Here is a 27,765-nt window from a genome sequence, read left to right on the forward strand (position 1 = left end):
TGACCCACGAACTGTGAGATCATAATCTGAGCCAAAGTCGACCTATGAACTGTGAGATCATGACCTGAGTTGAGGTCGGACACTTTACCAACTGAGCCACCCAGGCACCCCTGTCATGGGACTTTTAAAAGCAGTGAGTTTTCTCTAGCTAGGAGCAGAAGGAGAAATCAGAGACTTTCAAAGTGTGAGAAGGACTTAGTGTAATGTTGCTAAATTGTAGATAGTAGGAACCAAACAAGAAGGAATGTCAGAGGGTCAGGGTGGAGGCCTCTGGGAGCAAAGAACAGCCTTGCCTAACAGTCTGAAAGGAAACCAAGGCACCAGACCTATAGCCACAAGCACCTGGATTCTGGAAACAACCGGAATGATGTTGGAAAAAGATTCTTTCTCAACAGTCTGCAGGTAAAAGCTCAGTCTGACTTTGATTTTGACCTTCCAAGAGTTCAGCCAAATCAGCCTGGGCTTCTGACATACAGAACTGTGAGCTAATAAAGGGGCATTGCTTTAAGATATTCAGTTTGTGGTAATTTGTTGCACAGCAATAGAAAACTAATACACCTCCATTCTTCCTAAGTGATCCTTTGGCATTATTTCTTTTTAAGAGGAAACCAGTTACTGCATGAAATTAATGGTTGGTTAAAGTAGACTCTTAAAATACAGCTTTTCTGGGTTTACATACACCTATAAACAGCATTCTTCTATGAAGTAATTTATGCCAAGGCTGAATAGTTTAATGAGCCGTAACATTTATAGTCATGTTAAATAAAGATAATCAAATATGCATTAAATATAAGAATCCTATAGTGTTCTAAAACAAATTCCTGGCCTCACTCATGTCAAGCCCATATTTTGTGCAAGATATTATAAAACGTAAGAAAAATATTATAATTTTCTACCTCTCTGACAGTCATGTTTATTCTAAAAAAAAAAAGGGAGACAGGGAGAGAACAAGACTGGTGGGGAGGGGTATATTATGTTCCTTTACCTCTTTTTTTCTTTTTTAGTTTGAGATAGAGAGAGAGAGCACAAGCAGGGGAGAGGGGAAGAGAGAATCTTAATCATACTCCGTTCCTAGCAGGGCCCGATCCCAGGACCTGGGTTAATGACCTGAGCAACAATGAAGAGTCCGACGCTCAACCCCTTGAGCCACCCAGGAGCCCCTACGTCTGTTTGTTTTGTTTTGTTTTTTTTAAATCTTACTCTGGTCACTATGTATTTTTGATGAAAATAATTTTACTGTAATGTCAGAGGGGTCCTTAACTTTCAGCTCCTGTTGGAAATGCGTTGGTGAATAAATGAGACAAGGAAAAAAGGAGGAGAGTTTGTGCTGACTGAAAGGTTGCCAGTTTCATGGGCAGCCAGGAGTCAAGTTTGGACCAATCAGAGCTGGTCCCAGCCTCTTCATGGTAGAGCATAGCCATCACACCATTAGAATTAAACTTTCGAACCCTTCTCTTAAAGCACCTGAGTCATGCAGAAAAAAATTAAATCAATGATACACTCTGAATAAATGAAACTTAAGTCAAGACCCGTATTATTATTTTACACTTAATCCCCAATGGAGGAACATTTATTTCCTTTTTTTTTTTTTTTTTTTTTTGGTGTCACTTAGCCAGGAGACCCTTAAACACAGCTTGCTACCAACCATAATTTACGCTCCGTTTCTGAGCGGCACCTAATAACTGCTAATTAAGTCTTTTGTAGTCTGACTCTGAGCTAATTAGGGTTAATTGAGCCTGCTTGTGCATTAGCTATTCTAGCTCTTGTCCTGATAATCAGGATTTTGGAGCACAGTGAATATTTAGTGAGTCTGTTAGCTTAGACTTCTTCCCACTGGGCATTGTGTTACAGGCCTTTGTCATATGTTAATGGGCAACAGTCAGGCCACTCTCTGCTTGATTTGCACCTTGCTTTATTGTGTGTGTGTGTGTGTGTGTGTGTGTAAACAGCCAAGGAATATGATAGAAGAATGAGTCCCAAAAGAATGGACAAAGCAACAAGGTTGGTGTCATGTTATTTCAGCTTTGATTTTTAATCATTAAAGAGGTTCACTAAGGGATATCTTCTCTCAGTGAATGAGAATGGGGCTCCTGAAGTTCTGTTTGTGATCTATAAATAAGACATTTTTAGTCCTCTTTCCTCGTCCTATTCATTAGTTCGATGGCTGCATCTTTGAACTGATTTTGAACTGTGGTGTATCAGGGAGCAGGATATTTATTATTATTGTCATCATTATTACTATTTTAAGCATGATCACTTAGTTCATATTAACAGCCTGTATGAGAGCATCTCCATTTCAGACCACTGACAATGAAGTCTGTCTTTGAAACTGTAAAACAAAAATGATCATTTAGCTTGGAATCTGATTTGACTGTTCAACTATCTTTACCACAAAAGCAATTCTACATAAAAACAAATTGTGAAACATGTCTTCTCTTTAGTTTTCATGGTCACACTTCCCAAGTTGAATGACAAAAACTCAAAAGATGATTTTTAACATCAGTTACAGCTTTTCTAATCTCACCAAGATGACTAGTTATTCAACAATTTCTTTATGTATGTTATCTGAGGAGCCAGGATTTAAAGCAAATAATCTGGCCATGGCAAAGATTAAAACAGTATTTCTTTAATGACCCTCTTGACAGGGAGATAGAGAGAGGTCATTCCCGAACCAAGAAGTCCATCTGATTTTTCCTTTCTATCTAATAGACACTTAACAAGAGTGTGTGCAATAAAAGAGTGACTTAGTGGATGAATTAGTGAATGAATGTGTATGAATAACACAGTAATTGGTACTATTACCTTCCGTCTCTGTTTACATGTGCAATCTAGATTTTTATGTTACGCAACTCTTTACACTTTATACTTTTGTTAGGTTGGCAGGTGAAAAAGATCATTAATTTCAAGCTCTCCCTTTACAGATGATGAAAATACAGATTATAGAGGTCAAGTGATAGACTCAAGTTCACTCATAATTAAATACTGGCAACGCTGAAATCCAAACTGGGGGGTAAAGTCGATGGATTTCATTGTGAACGGAAATTCTGAGCACTGTTATTGTCTGTGTCTGGTCATTGGCTGCAACCTCCTTTACCCTCAGAAATAAGACCAAGCCAGGTACAAAGACCTGAATTCCAAGCCTCTGTCTCTACACTAATGCCCACAGAGTATCCTCTGGCAGCAACCCATTTAACACAGGCTATCAATGAATATTTATTTTATTTTATGAAATTTATACAATGTGGTCCAAATAAGTCCATGTAAATGGAGAGATTCACTACAAAGCTTTTAATTTACAATAGAAAGCTCTCTCTAAAAACATATCCAAATTATAGAATGAATTAGTCATGTACCTATAGATGTGCCAAGGGGTGCATGAGTGACTCAGTCAGTTAAGCGTCCGACTCTTGGTTTCAATTCAGGTAATGATCTCAGGATTTTGTGAGTTCAAACCCCACGCTGGGCTCTGCACTGGCAGCATGGGGCCTGCTTGGGATTCTGTCTCCCTCTTTCTCTGCTCCTCCCCAATTCACGCAGTCTCTGTCTCTCTCAAAATAAATAAATAAACAAACTTAAAAAGAGTTAGAGGCTCTTGGGTGGTCTAGTCAGTTAAGCCTCTGAATTCAGCTCAGGTCATGATCTCATGGCTGGTGAGTTCGAGTCCCGTGTCGGGCTCTGTGCTGACAGCTCAGAGCCTGGAGCCTGCTTTGGATTCTGTGTCTCCCTCTCTCTCTGCCCTTCCCCTGCTTGTGCACTGTCTTCTCTCTCTCTCTTTCTCTCTCAAAAAATAAATAAACATTAAAAAAATTTTAATAAAACAATTATAGAGATGTGCCCATACATATAAAGGCTCAAATAAAGTTATACGTAAATAGGAGTATATAACTTCATAAGCAGAAACTACACATAGGTTTGGTTTCTTTTTAATTGAATCCAAAATTAATCCACAAAATGATTGCTTAATACATTACCTGAGCTCCCCAAAACCTTGTGTCATGGCTTTAAACCTATGTTTCTTTTACACACATGGAAAAAAGTACTGCCAACAATCTGTGCTGCATTGAAATGATATCCAATGACTTAGTAGGTAGGGGAAATCATGGAATCTATAATTGTGGCCTAAAAAAACCCTGCAATTTAAAGCCTGCATGCTGCTGTTAAGGTTTTTGATCATACTAATCATGTTGATGTCAGGGTTTATTTCATAATAGGGATTTTATGATTCAGGAAAACAACTGTGATGGTTGAGAATAAGTTAAATGGATTTTTGTCCCAAATATTGTTCCAGTGAGTGATGTGAACATGTACTGCTGTGCTTCCCAGGGATTCCTCCATTTATTTTCCTCATAGCTCCTTGCATTCTACTGTGCTCAATATTACAGGAAATTCTTGATTTTTCTAGTGTGATTATAAGTACAGGCAATTCTTGGGGGGAAAGGGCCATGAAGAGTGCTGATGATTAGAATTAATCCAATTGTTCAAGATTCTCGACTAGTTCTTATTTTTATCTACATTGAATCATTGTTGTGATTGTATCTGGAATTTAATTGCTAGAACTGACTTTAATGTACGGAGGTGATGACACAGAGACATCAATGCCATTTAAAGAAGCTTTATAACTCATAGTTCCCAAGAGAAGGGAATATGCCACACCATGCAGGTCTATGTGGGGAAACAGAGTTTGGTCAGGAGTCAGAAAAAGCGAAAGAGAAACTGTTTTCCAGAGCTCTGTTGTGGTTTCTAGGGAAAGAACGGGGGAGATCGGATGAGCAAGCTTGAACACGTTCAGGATTGGACAGTTTAATTTCAGCAGGCTCTGAGCTATAGGGTGGTCTCTGATTATGCAGCACCTGACTTTGGGGTGATCAAGGGCAGGAGAAACATTGATTCCTTGAGAGTTACATAAAGGAGGTATTAAGGAGTGGGCTTTGGATTAATTGGTTTACATAGGAAAACTATGCTCCCAGGAGAGTCGCTTTCTGTCTTGGAATTAACCAGCCCTGGGGAGGGGCAGTTTCTCCCAGCCTGCAAGGCACCAAGATGTCCAAGCATCATAAAATATAGAAAATTAAAAAAAAAAAAACATGATTAATACAACTACTCCTGAATCTCTCTCTCTCTCTCTCTCTCTCTTTCTTCGTCTTGGCCTGTTCAGCTTCAAAAGGAAAGATTGGTCAAGGAAGGAACCAGACTGCAATGACAAATCAGAGGTTTTATTGGGTGTCATACATCATACTAAGACAACTCTTTTCACACTTGACTATGTTGTGAATGTGTTCCTCAAGAATTACATTAAAATATTAAGAAATTGGTTCCGTGTGTAATGCTACCATTTGCTAGTATATAAACCTGTTGTGGGTTTATATGCAAACCACTACTTAATGTATCTTCTATATAATCTTCTTTCTCTTCAGAAACAAAGCTTCTCTCTCTCTCTCTTTCTTTTTCTCTCTTACACACACACACACACACAACAAGGAAGAAAAATTTGGAAATCCTAGATGTAAATAAGCCTTAGATTTTATAACTGAAGATAAGCATGAATTAACTCTAGAACATTTTGCTGGGTCCTTGGACCCAGCATTTGAGGGACTGAATTCAAATCTTTACATTTCATTATCTAAACATCTATTTTATTTTTCCTTTCCAGCTTTTCCCTTTTCTTTCTCTCTTCTTACCTACCTCTTCTCTCTCTTTCCTCTTTTATTTCCTGTTATCTTTTTTTAACAAAAATTAAAAAAATGATTGTGCTCACATCATACAGTACGCTGGCTGAGTACTACTGATACGAGGATGAGAAGAAATATCAATATCCTCAAAGGATCCAAGAATTGGCAGGAAAATACTGCTGAAATACAACTGTTTTCTGGACATGCTAGGAGCTCTCCAAAGGAGAAAAGGCATGTGAAGGAGGAAGCATGGAGTAGGGAGCTTCTCAGAGGAAGAAACTCAAAACGAGAAAGGACAGCACTTGAAAGGTACAAAAAAGGAAGCGACACCCCGGGGACAGTAAGGATATGTGCTCAAGGGTGAAGGGGAATCTGGCGTCCTTAGGGAACTGAAAGTAGTTAAAACTGACTGAAGCTTGTGGGACATGGAAAACATAAGCGAGAAATAAGGCAAGGGCCAGATCATATCACATTGTAGACTTTAGATTCCATCCCCTCCATTCACAAATATTAATTGAGAGCCTGTTCTCAGACACCATTTGAAACACTGGCAATATGGCAGTCAACAAGACATCCAGAGTCCTTTTACGTTTCAGTGTAAATGCATCAACAAACACATGTATATAGTTGTGTCAGATGGTGGTACCTGTAAGAGGAAGGCCTGAGAGGGGGATGCTGTTTTAAATGGGATGATCAACCAGGGCCCCTGGGTGGCTCGGTTGAGCGTCCAACTCTTGATTTCAGCTCAGGCCATGAACCCAGGGTTGTGGGATGGAGCCCCGGGCCGGGTTCCATGCTCAGTGTGGATTCTCACTCCTTCTCTCTCTGCCCCTCACCCCCTAAAAAAATAAAAATAAATAGGATGATCAAGAAAGCTCCCCAAAGCATGAGTCATTTAAACAAGAGTTTATTGGGGCACCTGGGTGGCTCAGTCTGTTGACTGTCCCACTTTGGCTCAGTGGGACACTTTTGTGGGCTCACTTTTGGCTCCTGATCTCACATTTCATGAGTTTGAGCCCCGCATCAGGCTTGCTGCTGTCAGCCTGTCAGCACAGAGTCTGCTACAGATCCTATGTCCTCCTGTCTTTCTCTGCCCCTTCCCCAATCACACTCTCAAAAAATATATAAAACATCTAAAATTATTTGTACTGTTTATAATTAATTAATTAATTAATTAATAATAAAATAAAACAAAACAAAATAAAATAAACAAGGGTTTATAGAGCTCCGAAGAAGTAGCATTTGACAGACCTGAGGAAGGAAGTGGAAAAGCCATGAGAATGCTCTAGGCAGAGGCAGGGATGAGTTTGGGATATTTGAGACAACTAGGAAAGACCACAAGGCATGAGCTGTATGAGTGAGGAAGGAGCTGGGTCATGGGAGGAAGGTTCGAGAAGTGGGCAGGGTCCCCTTCTGCAATTGTACAGTGAGAGGGGAAATTGAATTTCATTCTGTGATGGGAAACTTTTGAGAGTTATATCAAGTCCATAACATGGTTTATGTTCTACAAAGATGACTTTGATGTTTTGTGTCTTAATTGGATGGTGGCTTCGCAAATATATATATTCACCCAAACTCATCAAAACATATACCATACCTGTGTTTCATCCTCTGTAAATTATGCTTCAAGAAATATTTTTAACAGAAAACTTTTCCCGCTGTATGAAGATCCATGTATATCCAGGCAGTGTAAATAGAAGCTGCACAGCCAGATTTTTTCTTAGCCATCAACTCAGAGTCACTGAAAACTGGAAAGAGACAGAATCAGATTTGTACCTTTGAAGAATAACTTGGACAATAGAGTATAGAATGGATTGGAGAGCCCGAGAACAGGAAATCTGATTAAGAATCCAGTATTGTAGGGGAGCCTGGGGGGCTCAGTCGGTTAAGCGGCCAACTTCGGCTCAGGTCATGATCTCGCGGTCCGTGAGTTCGAGCCCCGCGTCGGGCTCTGTGCTGACCGCTCAGAGCCTGGAGCCTGTTTCCGATTCTGTGTCTCCCTCTTTCTGACCCTCCCCTGTTCATGCTCTGTCTCTCCCTGTCTCAAAAATAAATTAAAAAACGTTAAAAAAAAAAAAAGAATCCACTATTGTAGAAGCACAGGTAGCAAATAAGGGCATGGTTAGCACAGACAGAGAAAAGAAAGAATAAAGTACTCAGGAGACAGGATTGCCATGATTTAGTCATTAGATAAAGGAGTTAAGATTGCGGAGAGTCTGAGATGAATGATTCTCAGGTCTCTGGCTTTGGAGATTGGAGAGGATGTGGTACATCTATTGAGACAGAACTTATAAAAAGAGGAAATTATTTGCAATATGTTTAATTTGGGATGTTTAGGTAACACACAAGTGGCAATGACCAGTATGTAGCTGTAGATAGAAGTCTAAGAGCTGACAGTGGGAAAGTCTGTGAATAAAAATTTGTGAGTTGTTAATAAATGCATATTGGTTAAAACCTTAAGTATGTATATGGATGCCCTGAGAAAGTGTTAAATCATGGTGCACAGTCTTCAAAGTCAAGACAATTCCTTATTATGAAAAAATAATCCAATCCTCCATAGCACATGTCATTTAAACAAGTTTTCATTAAGTACGTATTACGTGCTTGGTGGTGAGTAAGGCAGTATGGTTGATTAAAAAAAAAAAATCTGTAATTTATGTGGAAGTTTTCTCTTCACGGGAGACAAATGCACAAAATGGTTACCAGAATTATCGTACCCTTAAAAATCTATCAAGTCTTAGCCCCATCTTATGAAGAATTACTATCTATGGAATGCCAAGTATTTGCCTAGAACTGAGTGATTTTCACATAAACTGTATCACTTCGTGATAGGTTGCATTCTAAGGTGTCCCCAAGATTTCCTGCTGGTGATGTACATGCTGTGCATAATCCTGGGCCTGAATATGATAGATTTCACTCCCACGATAAGGTTATGTTGGATGGCACAGTTGGCCTCAACATAGGTGGGCGTGATCTAAACACAGGAACCAATTAAAAGCAGAGACGTTTCTCTGACTGGTGGCAAAAGAGGAAATCAGGGAAATGTGTTCCTTCTGGCCTGGACAAATGCAAACATCCATCTCGCGAACTGCCCCTGGGAACCACACGGTGAGGTACTACAGGCGGCTTCTAGCTGCTGAAAGCAGTTCCTAACCAAAAGCTGGCAAGAAAATGAGGACCCCCTATGCTACAACTGTAAGGAAATGAATTCTGCCCACAGCTTGGAAGAAGATCGTAAGTGCCAGATGAAAACCACAGTCCTCGCCAACACCTTGGTTTCAGTCCCGTGAAACCCTGAGCAGAGTTTCCAACCATTCTGTGTCTGGATTTTTTTTTTTTTATGTTTATTTATTTATTTTTGAGAGAGAGAGAGAGAGAGAGAGAGCGAGAGAGAGCAGGGGAAAGGAAAAGAGAGAGACAGAATCCTAAACAGGCTCTGTGCAGGGCTTGAACTCATGAGCTTGTGAGACTATGACCTGAGCTGAAAGTAAGAGTCTATGCATAACTGACTGAGCCATCCAGGAGCCCCAGGATTCTTGATCTGCAGACACTGCGAGATAATAAACGGGTATTAAATTGGTGGCAATTTGTTATGCAGCAGTAGAAAACTAGTACACACTTAATACCCAATAGGTCTCCTCGCAGAGGCTGAGGCCACACTCGCTGTCTCCCACTGCTGCTAAGTGGGGCAGCACGGATTGTAACCCAGGTGTGCTGACTCCAACCCCCTGCTTCCCTCCCTCAGCTCATCCGGAGAAACACGGAGTCAGCGGGTGGTGCTGTGGGCGGAACTGAAGCATCCGCACCGTAAGCCCTTTGTTTCTCCTCTGAGCTGCGCCACCTCTGCTGTGGCCACAACACAGAGCCAGCAGTCTGTCCAGCGTCCAACCGTCTGCCTGGTTCCAGGGAGAGCAGTGAACACCTTTCTCGTGTACCAATTAATCTCTGATCACTAAGACTGCTGAACAGAGAGGTAGGAAGGGTGACATAAACTCTTGTTTTTAGGTTCGGAGCTGAGACCCCTGATTTATTTCACCTTGTTGATGGAACAGTAGCTAATGGTTTTGGTTCAGTACCCACTGGACTAGATTCAGGGAAGGCCGTGTAGGTGGAATCCCAGGAGAACACAGTTGGGGGGTGAGCCAGTGCGCCTCTGGTTAGGCTGGAATTCAACTGCCCCCAGGCTCAGGAGGCTCTGGGGGGCCCGGGAAATATTTACTGTGGTCTTCTTACAAGGTGTCAATGTCTTCATGACTATTTGTGTGTGAAAAGGTGTGTATTTTAGTTCTTCCTTTAGCCAGATAAACCCAATAAATATTCTCTTTGTGTCAATATAATAGTAAAGATGCTTGGTCCTTAGATTCCTTATCTTTAGCATGAATATAGTAACACCTCATGGAAATATTGTAAAGATCAAGTGTGATAATATACACAAAAGTGCGCTACAAGGTGCTATCCATACTTATGATGCTACTAGATTAGGCTGGATGTAGTTGTCTATAAAAAGCAATCATAATAATAATAATAATAATAATAACTGTTTGAAGCTTTCAGCATGTAGAAATTACTAGAGATGAACGGTCAGGAGCTGAATATATTTTCTCCTCTCACACCCTATGTCTCTGTCTCTGTCTCTCTGTCTCCCTGTCTCTTTCTCTCTACCTCTGTGTCTGTCTCCCTGTCTCTGACTCTGTCTCTGTCTGTCTCTGCTCGCCATCTCTCTCTTTCATGGGTGTATATTACTATGAAATGAGATGATCCATTCTAACATCTCCAATCCATTTTTACAAACCTTGAAAAGTGCTCAGTGTCCATGCTAGGGGTGCCCGGTGACCCTGGATCTCATGCTCCAGCCAGCCTCGTAGAGACAAGGTGCTATTACTCACCCTGAGTCTGTGCTTCTGTGAAAGTCAAGTTGCTCTGCCTGCGATCGATGGGGCCATCCTGGAACCAGCTCTACCAGAACCCTATACGAGCCCAGAGAAAACTGCCCCATGAGATTCTGAAATTGGTAGGGAAAATAAATGGAATTTTTCAGCTCCTAAAAGGGAATTACCCTCACTGGTGAGTGAGAAAGAAGAAAAATTACGGAGAGAGTGTTAGAGAGTTACTTAAAACACATTTTTATGCACTGGGCAACAGCAAGAAATTTGTCAGTAGTGGGCAGCGTTATGGTTTGCCAGAGCTATAAAAAGGTTATGCAAACAGTAACCCAAAAAGAATAGAAACACATTAGAATTTATAGGCCTAAATTGCTCACTATGTAAATGAAGCTTTCAAATATATATGGTTTATGGAAATTAATGTCATATTTATTACTCAGCTCTGAGATTAAAATTGGAACCACACTGATTAGGTAACATTACAAATCAATTCCCATAGAGAGAAATAATAATAATACATCAAAGTACAAATGCTCTGATTAAACAAGTTGATATATAAGAAGAAGAAAGATGTGTGCTTTTCCTGACTGCTGTTTCTGAATGCCAGTCAGTTTCCTCTTTATTCTTCCCAAAACAACGAGCTGAAAGTAAACAGACAAGCTGGTTATGACACTTCCCATTTCAGCAAATGCACAGGGAGAAAAAAAGAGCGAGGAAGATCCAGGCTCCTTCCCTGCAAGTTGAATATCAGATCTTGTATGTGCAACTTACCTGGCTGAATGTGGAGATCCTGCAAGTGTTACCATCAGCGTAGCATTTAGCCCAAGAGAAGGCAGGAAAGCAAACAATGTATCGCTGGCCCACCCTTTTTTCCAAGCGTCTCCATTCCCCCTAAATCTTTCAGGCAGGGGGGCAGGTGATAAAGCAGAGGGGATACTATTCCAGGATTGAAGTGCTCATTACTCAATTTGGTCCGATGGGCTAATGATCTATGGAAACTGTTGGGATCCATGATGTCCAAGAACGTTGCAACATTTCATTCCCAAGCGAGGAGAAAAGGTTTTACCAAAAGAGGACAGAATGAAAGTAAATTTAAATCCCAGTGCATCTCAGGGTCCCGTGTGAGGAAGGAGACATTTCTAGAAAGGTGCTTTCAAAGACCTCCTTGGGAGGACTCTGGAGCACAAAGAAGACCTGCTAGAAGTACCACGTGCCTGAATGGTTTGGGCCCACGTGTCCTTTTTTTTTTTTTTTAATTTTTTTTAAGTTTTATTCATTTTTCAGAGACAGAGAGAGGCAAAGCGTGAGTGGGGGAGGGTCAGAGAAAGAGGGAGACAGAATCCGAAGCAGGCTCCAGGCTCTGAGCCGTCCGCACAGAGCCCGACGTGGGGCTTGAACCCACTAACGCGGAGGTCGTGACCTGTGCTGAAGTCAGACCCTTAACCAACTGAGCCACCCATGCTCCCCCTCCAGGTCTCCTTTTGTGGAGAGGTAGAGTGTCCCTGTAAGGGAAAGGGCCAACAGATAAATGAAGGAAAATTGAAAACAGACAAAAAAAAAAAAAAATATATATATATATATATATGTATATTTAAATTTCTTTAAATGTTTTTGTTAATTTTGAGACACAGAGACAGAGCACAGAAGGACGAGGGGCAGAGAGAGGGAGACACAGAATCTGAAGCAGGTTCCAGGCTCCAAGCTGTCAGCACAGAGCTCCATGCGAGGCTCAAACCCAGCAACCGTGAGATCATGACCTGAGCCAAAGTTGGATGCTCAAACGACTGAGCCACGCAGGCGCCCCATGAATACATGCTTTTTAGTTGACAAAGTGAGTCCCTTTACCATGTTGCTTCTGCCCAGATCCATCCCAGATGTCTCATTTATGAAGCAAATCAAGATTGCTCACAGGTTAGCTGATGGGGAAGGTTTTTCCATTTAATGTAGCCTCAGTATTTTATAGCAGTACTATTTTTTCCCTTTGGTTCTTCTTTCACGAAAGTAAATATAATGACTGTATTCATCCTTAGTGTTGGGATGTCTTAGGTCTCATGGAAAATTCCCGCTTCGTGCCAATTACACCTCCAGGCATTGGGTGATATGCCAGAGTTGGGCCCTTCAGGCTTGACTTTAACATCTGCAGTCTCAGGTACACTCAGAACTGAAAAAAGACATGCTAGGACTCGCTCATTGGCATTGCCCTGTATTGATAAATAATATCTAATAGCTTCGGCACTTCACCATTTCATCTGGAGACTCTACCAAGTACAATAAGCATGTTTATTGAACTAGACTTGTCAGTCTTTGAATTCACTGTTGTGTTAATGCTTTCATGGTCTGGACATCATCCTGGGTCCCGATGCCCAGATGCTTCCATTTTTAAAATGGATGTTCCAGGAATTATGTGCAGGGTCCTGTGCCAGGTGCTTTAGTAGACGCCAAGGTGAAGGAGGTGAGAGCCCCGTCTTGAGAGGCTATCATCCAGTAGTGGAGACACGACAGATAAATAATGACCTTGTTTTATTATTAATTTTAGTGTCACAAAAGAGATACAGGCCCTGATGGGCTCAGTCACCACTCAGTCTTGTGTAACTCCTCACTCAGGTTCCAAATCAATTTACTGAGTCAATTCACATCCTGGTATCTGTTATGTGATAATGGTTTCTCCTTACATGTTTACCTTTTTTTTCCGGGACTAACTTTCCGTTCTGCTCGTTTGGTGCCAGCCATAAATGAATCTTGGTTTCTGGTTTTGTTATTTCTTTTCCTGCAGCTAGTGGTCTCTGAGAATAGGGAAAGGCTTCCTGAAGAAACCCATGGCATCTGGCCCTTGAAATCTGTGGGGTTAGGCTATTGGACACAAAAGACAAGAGGTAGGCTGCCTCTACTTCTTGGCCCAGCCACACCTCCCTGGAGACAACAAGAGTGAGTTCCCTCGTTTCTATACGCCATCCTATTTAGATCAGCTAAAATAGTAATAATACTAAATAATACCTGCTAGCTTCAGAACATCACCATTTCATCTGGAAACTACCGAGTAAGATAAGCATGCTTACTGCCCAGATTGAATGTGGTCATGTAGAAATCAGTGTGGCAAGAAGGCCACAAGGGACAAGACGGCCTTTCGTGCAGAAGAAACATCATGAACCAAGACAGAAAAGGGGGAAGCATATGTGTTAAGTTGTTTTGCAGATCGGCTGGAGCATAAAGGACACACAAGAGACACAAGGGAGAGAAAACTTTAGCAGTTATGTTAGGATTAACCTGGAAGGTTTCAAGTACGTGGGATATGAGGACTTAATTTTATTGGCAATGGGAAAATAGGAAAGGAAGATTTTTGAACGGGAGATCACAAGATTAGAGCTAACCTTAGGAAGTGTAAGTTGGTGGCCAGGTATGGAATGTTTTAGAGTAGAAGAGAAGGAAAGGAGGAAGGAAGGAAGGAAGGAAGGGAGGAAGGGAAGAAGGGGGGAAGAGAGGAAGGGATGAAGGAAATTAGGAAGTAGTTATAACAGTTCCTGAAGCACTGTGCTGATCTAAAGACCATGGGTGTAGAAAAGAGGGGACTCACTATTGTTGCCTTTGGGGAGGCGTGGATGGGCCAAGAAGCAGAGGTAGCCTACATCGTGGCTGTGGTTTCCAATAGCCTAACCCCACATAATACCTTATAGAGTTTGTGGGAAGCAAATGGGAGGGGGAAGTAGGGAGAGAAATATTTCTACAGACTATAAGAAGTGTTCCCCTGGACTGTAGGGAGAAAGAGGTCTGTGGCTCACGGAGTTGCAGGAGCAGATTCCCGAAAAAGCCTAGCAGCACAGACAAGCACTTAGGCACAGAGTACCCAACCTTGTAAGATTCTTCCCTTCCAGGCAGGAGGAAGAAGAACCTAAAGATACCATGCAAATGGGAGAGATATATCTCATCACCACAGATATCTAATAAATAGGGGCTCCTGGATGCCCTGGAATGGCATACGGCCTGACCTCCAGGTACAGGAAAATGAGGAACCCCAGATGTGCTGACCTTGAACCTCTCACCGACATAGCAGGAATAGGACTCAAGAGAGAAATTACATTGATTCAGAGATAGTTAAAAATGCCCATTTCTTGGGGCACCTGGGTGGCTCAGTCGGGTAAGTGTCTGACTTCAGCTCTGATCATGATCTTGCAGTTTGTGAGTTGGAGCCCCGCATCGGGCTGTGTGATGTCAGCACAGAGCCCACTTCAGATCCTCTGTACCCCATCCCCCTCTCTCTGTCCCTCCCCTACTCTCTCTTTCTTTCTCTCTATCTCAAAAATAAATAAGCATTTTTTAAAAAGTGTTCCATTTCTTATTCACCCGGATTTGTATACTAGAATTCACATACTCTAAACACCTTACATATTTTTGTATTCTGGGCATATAGCACAGCATGTCCTAAGCAGTCTATACCCAATAAATAGAGGAACATAAATGTAAGTGGATGAGGTTCAAGATAAATCCAATTTACAAACATATTTGCTCCATAGTACACAATAATAGAAATGTCTGTACATATATTTACTACTGATAATTGCCTACTTTTTTCTCCAAATATCTGATTTCTTTGTTTTTAAAATCAAATTACCAGACCACATACAAGTAAAATAAAATTCTTTTGCTCATCTGAAAGTTCCCGATTTTTTAGACTTTTATTTTATTTTTTTTAACTCAAGGTAAGCCTAATATAGTTTACAGATTTTAAATCCCAAGAGACAGCAATTGTTCTATTTAGTTACGACATTAACTGTGAGGAAAATGGAACTATTCTGCAGAAAAATTTAATTATGGCTTTAACAGCAATGAATGTTTAGGCTTTTTTTTTTGTTTTTGTTTTTTTTTTTTTTGTAAATAAGGTACTCACTTCCTTTCCTTGCCACAGTTCACATTTTTTTTTTATTAATGGTTTGCATCGATGTCCATCAGAACTGAGTGTATTTCCTGACAGAATCTTCCCCCAGATTTGTGTTTGTTTATTGACCCAACAATGTCATACAACAGCCAACCTACGTATTCATTCCTATGCCCTGCAAATATCTAGTAAGTCTCAAATAGGGGTGCAGCCCAAGAATGTCCTCTCTCATATTGGCTGCCATTTACATGTGGGACCAGGCATTTTTCCATGGAAAGAGAGCCTCTGCTACCATTAGTAAAACCTCCGTATAGTCAATGCTGAACAAGAAAACTAGGACCATCATATGAAGTCTTATTTTCTTCCCCAAATTCCAGTTTGGCTATATATTGGATTAAGGTTCTCCTTGTCTTATAATAGAAAAAATTGCCTAAAGACCTGGCACGTTTTTACGCCAATAATTTTTACCCATGTTTCTATGGCACTAAGTTTTCAAAGTGTTTGTTTGGGGTCCTTTACCTCGTATTTGTCTTGATCCCTACAGGTGAACAGACATGTAGAAAAGCTGAGAGATATAAAGCGACATATTCAAGGTCACGTAGGTGGCTTAAGGCACAACAAAAATGAGCACATAATCCTTTATACCACTTCAGTCACTGATTGCTCTACCAAGGCTTCTAAGAGGCCATTATGTGCTAGGTGTATTCTAAGCCCTTTAAATAAAACCATAAAGAGGTATAGCCTTTGTCATTAACAGAGTCATGGTACTTTATAAACAATTGGTCAGGAACGGGGACAATTGTAAAACAACATAATGAATACAGTTTTCCAGGTTGATTTTACTTTTTGTCACAAAGCATAAGAATTAGAATTTAATCCAGCTATTCTACCTTTTTTTGTTTTCATTGTTTTTCCTCTTACACTCATATTTTTACAGACACAGTGCACCAGGAATGTGCATAGCTATGGATTCTTAGCAAGGGGCGATTTGGTCACAAGAGACAAAAATTGTTTCAAATTGGCTTAAGTGTAAGCCAGTTATAAGGACACAGAAATCACAGGATCCCAAAGCAGAAAACACAGACAGGCCCCAATATGGAAAGAGGACTGGACTTTGGAAGACTCTGGAAGCTGTCAAGGATGAAGGAAGTTTCTCTCCCTGTCTCCTTATCTCCCTGATTTTATCAAATCACTTGCAGGGGCATTTTTGTCCATGCATTTGTTCTGTTTTTCTATGTGAAAGACAAAATGCACTGGACAACTAAGGTGATTTTATTCAGGATATTGTCATAGAAAAAACACTCATTAATGAGGAACATCTTAAGGAAAGTGGAGAAAACTTGGGATTTTATAAAACAAAAGAGTCATTGAGGAAAGCCAGAGGTAGATCTTATCTAAGAAAGGCAAGGTAGGGTTCTTTTTTTTTTCAATGTTTATTTATTTAATTTTGAGAGAGACAGAGAGAGCAGGGGAGGGGTAAAGAGAAAGGGAGACAGTGAATCCCAAGCACGCTCTGACACAGGGCTCGAACCTACAAACCGTGAGATCATGTCCTAAGCTGAAATCAAGAATCAGACACTCAACCAACTGAGCCATCCAGGCAACTCCAAGGTAGGGTTCTTTATAATGAACTGTTTATCCTATTCCAAAAGGATCACAATAGGTTAGGGGGACATCTCCACTGCTTTTTAGGACTTCTCTTTTCTGTGAAGCTTGGTTTGCTTACCAGCATACATGACCCAACAATGGCCATTGTGGACCCAGAGTCTACCTGATCTCCTGTCTCCAAAGATAACCACGAACCAAGTGCTGATTAATTTTTCAAGAGGAAGAGAATTAGGAAAAAACCTCAAGGGTCAGCTATTTACCTCAAATGCAATAATCTCACAAAAGCTGAGGTCAGTGAATCATGTTATGAAGACCCATCTCTTCTGTTGTATTGGTGGGGAAGGAGAAGGATGGAGTTTTCCAGGAAGAAATTATAAGCAAGAAAACACATCAATAAATATCAGTTACCTAGATGATTGTGGTGTGGCCTCTTGGAATGCCAATATTACTAGGTACTTGGGGGGGGGGGAGAGTTATTTATGTATTAAAATTGATGGGATCTGATCAAGATTCTGTAAATATACCTAGCTTCATTTCTACTGAAAATTTCTAGAAATGACCAAAAATATATAAAAGAAAAACAAATTCTACCAGCATTTAAAGTCAAGAAAGTGTGCCAATAGCAACTTTGAGGACTTCTAGAAGAAAAGAGTAGATGGCTTTGGATCAATTCATTAAGAAACAAAGTTCATTGGTATTTAGAAAAAGTCTTCATCATAGGAATGTAGGATAATTTGACATTAGGCGACCTAATGATACATCTCACCACATAAACTTATAAAAGAGAAAAACAATAGAAGATATGTATATGTATATGTATATGTATATACATATATATATTTTTAATTCAACTCTCATTCTCTGTAAACATTCAAAACAAGCTAGGCATAAAAGGATTCAACCATGTGGCTATTGGCTGGCTCAGTGGGTTAAGCAGCTGACTTTGATTTGGGCTCAGGTCATGATCTCATGGTTGTGGTATTGAGCCCATGTAGAGCTTCATGCTGGGAATGGAGCCTGCTTGGGGTTCTCTCTCTCCCTCTGCCCCTCTCCCCTGCTTGCACTCTCTCTCTCTTTCCCCCCCAAAAAAAAAAGATTCAATCCTAATTTATTTAAAAGAATTTTCCAGAAACCTATATACAGCCTCATCTTTATTATTAAAAACAGAAAAATTCCCATTGTAACAAACTAACAAATTTCCTCAGGTTTTCTTCATTTGTCCAAAACTCCTTGACCTCTATTTCAGCCCCTAATGAATAAGTAACAGGAGCTGAAAGATTTGGTTCAGTCCAACTTTATTTAAAATATACGAAGTCCCACTAATGTAAACAGTTTCTCTAGGTACAACTATATATTCTCTGTGATAATTACTCGACATTTTCATTTCTTCCCCAGCCCCCTGGCTCTACAGTTGGCATCTGTGGTATGGGGAGAACCTTCATAACTGTGTGACATTGGACAAAAGGGGAACCTCTGGCTTCCCATGGGCACCTGGGTGTGTACCATCTGCTAGCTGAGGTATGTACATTCTTCTAGTGCCTTTATTTAACCTCTGTGGCTCATAGAAATGTGGCTTCTCTCTCCTTGGCTCTGTGTGGGCCTTATGGCCTCTCCATGCTTCAGCAGTATTCCTGCAGGTCTCTCTGCTATAGCTTCTGTCTGTAGGTCTTTGTCTTAACCTCCTTTGGATTCTGGATGAGGCCACCCATCACTCACCAAGTCATCCCACCGAGCAAGCCCTATGGAAAGCCTTCTGGACAGATTGGACCTTGAATAACCCCAAAGAATTCCTTGTTCACTTTCTCTCTGCCTGGCCCAAGCTGCTCTTCACTATTATACCCATTGTTGGTATAAACCCAGACTACAGAGCAGTAGAAAAAAAAATTGATGTCAGCAAGATCACAGGATATGTGTTTCCAGTGTCCTTCCTCTAGCAGAAATATTAATTTGAGTAACTATCCACACTTGAAAAGGAGAGTAATATGAGCACCTTACTTCAATGCAAACCCTGAACCAGACCCACTCCTGTGAATGTCAGCACCAGGCCAGCCCCTGTGGTCTGAGGACCTGTGGATCTAGCTTCCAGGTATGCCTCAGTGCCAAGGGCTCCCACAGTTCCAGGCCTTAAATCAGCACCCAAAGCTCCAGGCTCCAAGCTCAACATAGTGCCAGACCAGCTCCAGTGGACCCAGGCCCCCATTCTCCCCCAGAACCTGGCCAGACTCATGGGCCCAATCTCCAAATTGGCACCTGTAGCCCCAGCTTCCAAACTGGTCCTTGTTATCCCAGGCTCCCAGCCTGCCCCAGTGCCAAAGCCAGCTCCCACAGACCCAGTCTCCATTCTGGATAACAGAGATGTAGGATCCTAGTTCACCCTAACACCAGGATTCCTCCAAGCTCCAGGTCAGCACTCATAATCTTAGGTTCCAGTCCAGTACCAATAGACCCAAGATCCAGAACCATCCCCACAGTCCAAGCCTGTGTGAATTCCAGGTCAGCCCTCACAGACCCAGATGCCAGGTTGGCTCCCACAGACCCAGGCTACCAGTCTGCTTTAGCATCAGGCTTATGTAACTTTACAAATACTATTAAATACACACACACACACACACACACACACACGCATTATGGTAGTCCAAAAGAAACAGAGAAAGAGAAATCTTATTTGTAAATAACAGAAAACTTTCTCTGGAGGGAGGGAAATGAACATTCAGATCCATGAAGCCCAAAGAGCCCAAATAGATTAAATATAAAGAGATCTTTACAGAGACACATTATAAAGCCTCAGAAGTCAAAGACAGAGAATTTTAAAAGAAGCAAGAGAAAAATAGTATCATATACAGGGTAATCCCCATAAAACTATCAATGAATTTCCCAACAGAAGCTTTGCAGGACAGGAGAAAGTAGGATGGTATATTCAAAGGGCTGCAAGCGGGGGAAAAAAACTACCAACCAAGAATACTATACCATTTAAAGTTGTCCTTCAAAAATGGAGGAGAGATAAATATTCTCTTAGACAAACAAAACCTGCAGGAGTTTATTACCACTAACAACTGCCTTATAAGAAATGCTTCTCAGAGTTCTTCAAGTGCTACCAATGTGAAAATGCTACCAATGCTACCAATGTGAAAACACATGGAAGTATAAAATTCACTATAAAAGTAAGAATGTAGTAAAATTCAGAATATTTTATATACCACCAGAATGTCCTGGTGGTATATAAATCACTTTTAACTCTGTCATAAAAGTTAAAAGGAAAAAGCATAAAAAATAACTATAACTATAATAATTTGCTAATGGTGACACCATATATATACAAGATATAAACAGTGACATCAATAACATGAAATGTGAGAAGAGGAGAAGCTCAACGGTAGAGATTTTGCATGTAGTCAAAGTTAAGTTGTTATCAGATTAAAATTAACTTTTATAATAAGATGTTTTAAGTGCATCTGATGGTAACTACAAATATAAAGACACCTGTAGTAGATACAAAAAATGAAGGAATCTAATCATATCACAACAAATAAATCATCAAATCACAAAAGAAGAAAAGAGGAAAGAAACACAGGAACTACAAAGTAGTCTGAAAACAATTTTTTAAACGGCAAGAGTAAATCCTCATATATCAATATTTTCTTTAAATGTAAATGGATTACATTTTCTTATTTTTTCTTTTTTTTTTTATGTTTATTTATTATTGAGAGACAGAGCATGAGCATGGGCGGGGACGAGGAGGCAGAGAGAAAGGAGGAGACACAGAATCCAAAACAGGCTCCAGGCTCTGAGCTGTCAGCACAGAGCCCGATGTGGGGCTCGAATCCACAAACCACGAGATCATGACCTGAGCCGAAGTTGGATGCTTAACCAACTGAACTACCCAGGCACCCCAAGATTTTCTACAAAATACATAGATTGGCTGCATGCAGGCTGAAAGTGAAGGGATAGAAAAACATATCTCATGTAAATGGTAAACAAAGAGAGTAAGGGAAGGTGTGCTTGCATCACACAAAATAGAAACTGTCACAAGAGACCAAAAAATGTAGCTATGTAATTAATCACAAAGCGGTCAATTCATTCAGAGGATGTAATAATTGTAAATATATGTGCACCTACTGTATACAGTACCTATATAAAGTACACAGTATATGTAGTGCAAAGTACATAAAGCAAATACAATCAGAACTGAAGAGAGAAATAGAAGCAATAGAGTAAGAGTAGGGGACTTCAATACCCAACTTTCAACAATGGAATCATCATCCAGAAATAAAATCAGTGAGGAAAGAGCAGAATTGGACCTAACAGACATATGCGAAATATTCCATCCTACAGCAATAGAATACACATTCTTTTCAAATGCACATGGTACATTCTCCATAGTAGATCACATGTTAGACCACAAAACAACTCTTAACAATTTTATGATTGAAATCATATCAAGTATTTTTTCTGACCACAATGGTATGAAACTAGAAATCAATAACAGGAGGAAAGTTGGAAAATTTACAAATATATTTACAAATTTACAAATACTCATCAACACACTCCTGAACAACCAATAGGTAAAAGAAGAAATCAAGGAAAATTTAAAAATCTTGAAACAAATGAAAGTGAAACACAACATATGTACCAAAACCTATGGGATGCAGCAAAAGCAGTTTCAAGAAGGAAATTCATAGCAATAAATGCCTATGTTAATTAAATGAAGGATTCCAGATAACTCAAGAAATTAGGGGGAAAAAAAGAACAAACTAAACCTAATGTTAGCAGAAGGAAGGAAATAAAGATCAGAACAGAAATAAGTGAAATGGAGACTAGAAAAATAGAAAAAAAATCAGTGAAAATGAGTTGGCTTTCTGAAAAGATAATCAAAATGGACAATTCTTTAGCTAGCTTAACTAAGAAAAAAGAAGTTTCAAATAAATCAAATTATAAGTGAAAGAAGAAACATTACAGATGACAACAAAAAAATAAATAAATAAAAGGATCATAAGAGATTACTCTGAACATTTGCCATGCCAACAAATTCAATAACAGAGCAAAGATTGCAAGTTCCTAGAGACATACAACTTAGCAATGCACAATCAAGAAAACTACAAAATCTGAACAGATGAATAACCAACCAGTGAGGAGATTGAATCAGTAATCAAAGCTCTCCCAATATAAAAAAGCCAAGACTTCATGGCTTCACTGGTGAACTCTACCAAACTCTTAAAGAAAAATTAATGCCAATCCTTCTCAAACACTTACAAAAATTGGAGATGAAGGAACACTCCCAAACTCATTTTACAAGGCCAGGATTACTCTGATACCAAAGACAGACACCAAGAACACTACAAGGAAAAACATATATAGGCCAATATCTCTGATGAACATGGATGAAAAAATTCTCAACAAAATATCAACAAGCCAAATTCAACAGCATATTAAAAGAATCACATATAATGGTCAGATGGGATTTATCCCTGGGATGTAAGAATGGTTCTACATGTACAAATCAAGAAATGTGATAAATGACATCAATATAGTAACAGACAAAGAACATAATAATGATCATCTCAATAAATGCAGAAAAAGCATTTGACAAAATTCAACATCCTTTCATAATAAAAACTCTCAACAAACTGGGTATAGAGAGAACAAACCTCAAAGTAATAAGGCCATACATGACAAGCCCACATCTCTCAATATATTCAACAATGAAAACCTGAAATCTTTTTTTCTCAGGTCAGGAATAAGACAAGCATGACCACTCTCACCACTTTCATTCAAAATAGAAGTCCTGGACCTAGAAATTAGGCAAAAACAAACAAACAAACAAACAAAAACAGAAATTTCTTCTATTTGCAGATAACATGATATTATATTTTAAAAACCCTAGAGTCCACAAAAAACTCATAAAACTCATAAAGAAAATCAGTAAATTGCAGCATACAAAGTCAACATATAAAAACCAGTTGTATTGCTATGTAATAATAATACACTACTCCAAAAGAAATTAAGAAAAAAATCCTATTTACAATAGCATCAAAAATAAAATTAAATGCATAACAATAAATGTAACCAGGAAGTGAAAAATCCATATACTGAAAACTATAAAACACTGATGAAAGAAATTGAAGAAGATACAAATAAATGAAAGGATATCCCATGTTCATAGATCAGAAGAATTAATATTATTAAAATGTCCACTCTACCTAAAGTGATCTACTTATTCAATGCAGCTATCAAAATTACAATGGCATTTTTCACACAATTAAAAAACATCCTAAAATTCATATGAAACCACCAAAGACTACAAGTAGCCAAAGCAATCATAAGCAAAAAGAACAAAGTAGGAGACCTCACAATACCTGATTTTAAAATATACTACAAAACTATAGTAACCAAAGAAGCATGGTACTGGCATAAAATCAGACATGTAAATCAATGGAACAGAATAGTGATCCCAGAAATAAATCACACATTTATGTTTAATTGATCTTTGGCAAAGGTGCCAAGAACATACAATAGAGAAAGGGCAGCCTCTTCAATAAGTTGTGATGGGAAAACTGGTTTTCCACATGTAGAAGAATAAAATTGGACACTTATCTCACTCCATATATAAAAATCAAATTAAGATGGATTAAAGCCTTAAATATAAGACCTTCAAACTGTAATACTGTTAAAAGAAAACAGGGAAAAATCTTCTTGACATTGATTTGGGCAATGATATTTTGGATATGACTCCAAAAGCACAGGTGGCAAAAGCAAAAATAGACAAAACAGTATCAATCTGAAAAGTTTCTGCACAGCATAGAAAATAATCAACAGAGTGAAGATACAATCCATGAAATGGGAGAAAATATTTGTAAATCATCTATCTGATAAGAGGTTAATATCCAAAATATATAAAAAAACTCAAACAACTCAATAACAAGAGAACATATACTTAATTACAAAATTAGCAAAGGATGGAAGTAGACATTTTTCACAAGAAGACATACAAACAGGGGCTCCTGGGTGGCTCAGTCAGTTAAGCAACTTCAGCTCAGGTCATGATCTTGTGGTTTGTGAGTTTGAGCCCTGCATTGGGGTCTGTGCTGACAGCTCAGAGCCTGGAGCCTGCTTTGGATTTTGTGTCTCCCTCTCTCTCTGTTCCTTTCCCCCTCATGCTCTGTCTCTCTGTGTCTCTCAAAAATAAATAAACATTATTTTTTTTTTAAAAAAAAGAAGATATATGACCAAGAGATATATGAAAAGATGCTCAACATCACAAATCATCAGGGAAATTGAAATTAAAACCATAATAGGATATCACTCAGTGCCTGTTAGAATGGCTATTATGAGTAGACTAGAGATAACAAATATTGGTGAGGATATGGAAAAAAAGGACCCCTTGTGTACTCTTGGTGGGAATGTAAATTGGTATTTACATTGGTGTTTTGTAAATTGGGAATGTAAATTGGGAGTGTAAATTGGTAAAACATGGTATTTACATAGTGGCTACTATAGAAAACAGTATGGAGGGTCTTGAAAAAACTAAAACTAAAGCTATATATGAGCCAACCATCCCAATTCTATGTATATATCCCAAGGAAATGATATCAGAATCTTGAAGGGATATCTACATTCCCATATTCAGCATTACTCACAGTAGCCAAGATAAGGAAACAACCCAAGTGTCTGTCAATGGGTGAATGCATAAAGATGTGACATCTACCTATATGCAATGGAATATTAATCAGCCATGACAAAGAAGGAAATTCTGCCATTTGTAACAACATGAATGCATCTAGAAGACATTATAAGTGAAATAAACCAGACAGAGAAAGGCAAACGCTGTATTATCTCACTTGTGGAATCTAAAAAAAAAAAAAAAAGTCAAACTCATAGAAGCACAAAGTGGAAGAGTGGTGGGAGGAGGAAAAGATATTAATCAGAGGATACAAAGTTACAGGCATGTAGGATGAATAATTCTAGACATCTAACATATAAGTGTGACGATTATAGTTACCAATCCTGTTTTGAACAATGGGAATATGCTAGAAGAGTAGATTTCTCGTGCTTAATCATCAAAAAACATGGTAATTATGTAAAGAGATATGTTAATTAACTTGATTATAGCAATCATTTCAATATATAGATCTAATCATCATGTTGTACACCTTAAATATACATAATTTACATTTAAAATATATAAATAGAAAAAAGAATTATTCAAAGGTTGTTGTGCTTAGACAACAATGGTAACAAATGGATGGAAGGAAGGAAGGAAGGAAGGAAGGAAGGAAGGAAGGAAGGAAGGGTGTTTCCATTCATTAGGAGAGAGGCCAAGGAAGGAAAGGACTCCTAATGGTGGAATTCACTTCCCTTATTCTGTCTCCAGGCCAGTGTTTAACTCCAGATACTATAGCTTCTCCCAGGTCAATTCAATGTCAAGAGGTACTCAAGTAAATCTTCCTTTTCCCTGACAAATCCCTTACTCCATTTTTCCCTGATAGCACATAATACAGGGTGTCTCCCAAGAAGTAGGCCACCCTTGCTAAAGCACCAATCACAGCTTGCTACTATCACCCAACCAAGAAGTCATAGTCAGGGCCTGGCTTGCAGGAAAGAAAGGCTGGAATGAAAGGAAATGTGGGCAAGTGTCCCATGGGGAAAGGTTAAAACATAGAACTTCAACAACTTGATTGAGCAGATACATGCCAGGGAGAGAACTCAGGGAGGCTTTAAGAGGGAAAAGTAGGTCAGTGAGATCCTTGACAAGGATGATAGAATTCACGGTCTTACCAGCTGAATTTCGTACTGACTTTGTTGACAGAAGACCAGTGTGTTCCCGGAGGCATTAGCTAAGGGGATCCCTTCAGAACCTCTTATTAGGGAAACATATGTGCTGTATAAAGTGCAGACAACTGAGCGGGGGGGTGGGGGAGATTGGCTACCCCACATGAAAGTCATGAAGAGCTCCCTGCTAGCTTCTTGTCACAAAGTTAGGTTTATTGACTATTCTAGTCTTTGTTTCCTGTGACTTATCTTTGTAGGGTCTTAGAAGCACACACACTCCTCCCCAGTGGAGTGGATTTATTAAGAGTCATATACCAGCTCTCAGAAGTGTCTTCGGGCTAATCAATATGCTGAGAGGCTCTATAAAACAGGCGATAGCCATCATAGCATGTCCAATTTGTCTGTGTTTTCACTTTTACATCTGTTAAAGGTCAGGGACTATATTTATCACAACCAAATATACATGGGTATTGAAAAGATATCATTGCCAGCATATTGTTTTGAAATGGGATGGGGTGTGACAAGGCTTCCTTCTGGTTTCTGAAAAGTTCAAATTAAATTAAAGCACATTACACGTTTATATGCTCCTTTCCATCAAAAGATTCCAAAGTACTTAAACAACTTTAATTAAGTTGCTCCAGCATCTCTCAGGAGCAAATCAATATTTTTCATACTCCTTGTTACAGGCTAAGGAAATAAAGCCCAGCACTGCCCCCCACCCCTAGCTCAGATTGAACATTTTTTCTTTGAAATGGGGAAAATTCCTCTTGAATATATTTAATTACAAATGAGTAAAACTTTCCTCTTAATGTACTTTACCTTTTTTTCCTCTGTTAGAGATGAGAAGGAAAAAAAAAAAAGTAAGCAAGCCCCACATAAGAATTTGAGAAAAATACGATTTGGGGGAGGCCTGGATATTGAAAGCAAAAACAGAATATATTTTTCATCTCTCAGTCAATATGGGAGACTATCTGATTTTTTTCAGCCTATGAACAAAAGAAATATAGCCATACTGTCAGACCCCAAAAAGATTAAGAAAATAATAAAATCTAGATTCACAAAAGCAACAGAACCAACTCTTCACTTCAAAAGTGTCACCAGAGAGAGTCAGAAAGTGTCCCTCTGTAAACCTGTGGAAGAAAGGGATCTGGGTGCTGACTTTTCCTTCTGTTCTCTTTGTAGGATAATTGGGTTTCCTGTGTCTTTTGAGTGAGGATTGACCTTCTCTGCTCTCAAAATGTCTAATTGTCCATCGGGGAGAGTCTAGGCTCCAGCAGCAAGCAATAGATGTTGAGCTGTCCTCGGTATGACAGGAGGGCAGGAAAAGGCTGCTCTGCCCACTCAGAGGTGGCACCACCGGGACTCGGGAAAAAAAAATAATCTAGGAGGAAAAAAGCAAGTTTACTCACACTTCTCTACCTGGGGGCTACTGTTTGTAGGAAACAAATTGCTATAATAATAGCTACACTTCTGCCACCTTCCTAGGTTCACCTTGGAGACGGATTTAAGCTCCTGAGATGGAGGTTTTTTGCTGTTAAAGTGAAAGCTTGAGTGCCTGCAACTGTCCCTTAATGGCTTTTGGAGATAGAGGCCTTCTGCATCTCCTGCGTCGGAAAGCTCTGAATCACAGGAGCACCTCAGCTGAGCTGTATCTAGACTTGTATTTAAATAGCGGCTTCACTGCACAGCACAAGCTCTAATTCTCTGTTCATAGCATGAAGCAAAGGGAAATGGCAGCCATTGGACATGATAAATCGACGTTCTAGGCTTATACCCATTTGGTAATCTGTTCTGAGACATTTTATCCTAATATCCTCTAAGGTAGTTTTGGTAGATTGTGGTGATCAGGAGGACATTTAGAGTCTCTCTCTGTGTTTTCACACACACACTGCCAGGGAGAAATACCTTCCCAGAAAGAAGATTGGTTTTTGATCTACAATACACAAATATAATAAAAGAAGTTGACAGA

At 39.5% G+C, this 27,765-nt stretch overlaps 1 long non-coding RNA gene across 4 annotated transcripts; it reads left to right on the plus strand.

The window, feature by feature from the left end:
• Positions 1-64: 64 nt before the first annotated feature.
• LOC122237630 lies at positions 65-27,765 on the plus strand. 4 transcript variants are annotated; one of them, XR_006216215.1, is made up of 6 exons: positions 65-402; positions 5,765-5,978; positions 9,415-9,642; positions 13,326-13,477; positions 18,426-18,548; positions 26,979-27,765. It is a non-coding gene; the product is annotated as an uncharacterized LOC122237630 (long non-coding RNA). The 4 variants fall into 4 exon arrangements; XR_006216214.1 differs by lacking the exon at positions 13,326-13,477; XR_006216216.1 differs by lacking the exon at positions 9,415-9,642.

The sequence above is a fragment of the Panthera tigris genome, chromosome B1, assembly GCF_018350195.1.
Source record: "Panthera tigris isolate Pti1 chromosome B1, P.tigris_Pti1_mat1.1, whole genome shotgun sequence".
NCBI lineage: Eukaryota > Metazoa > Chordata > Mammalia > Carnivora > Felidae > Panthera > Panthera tigris.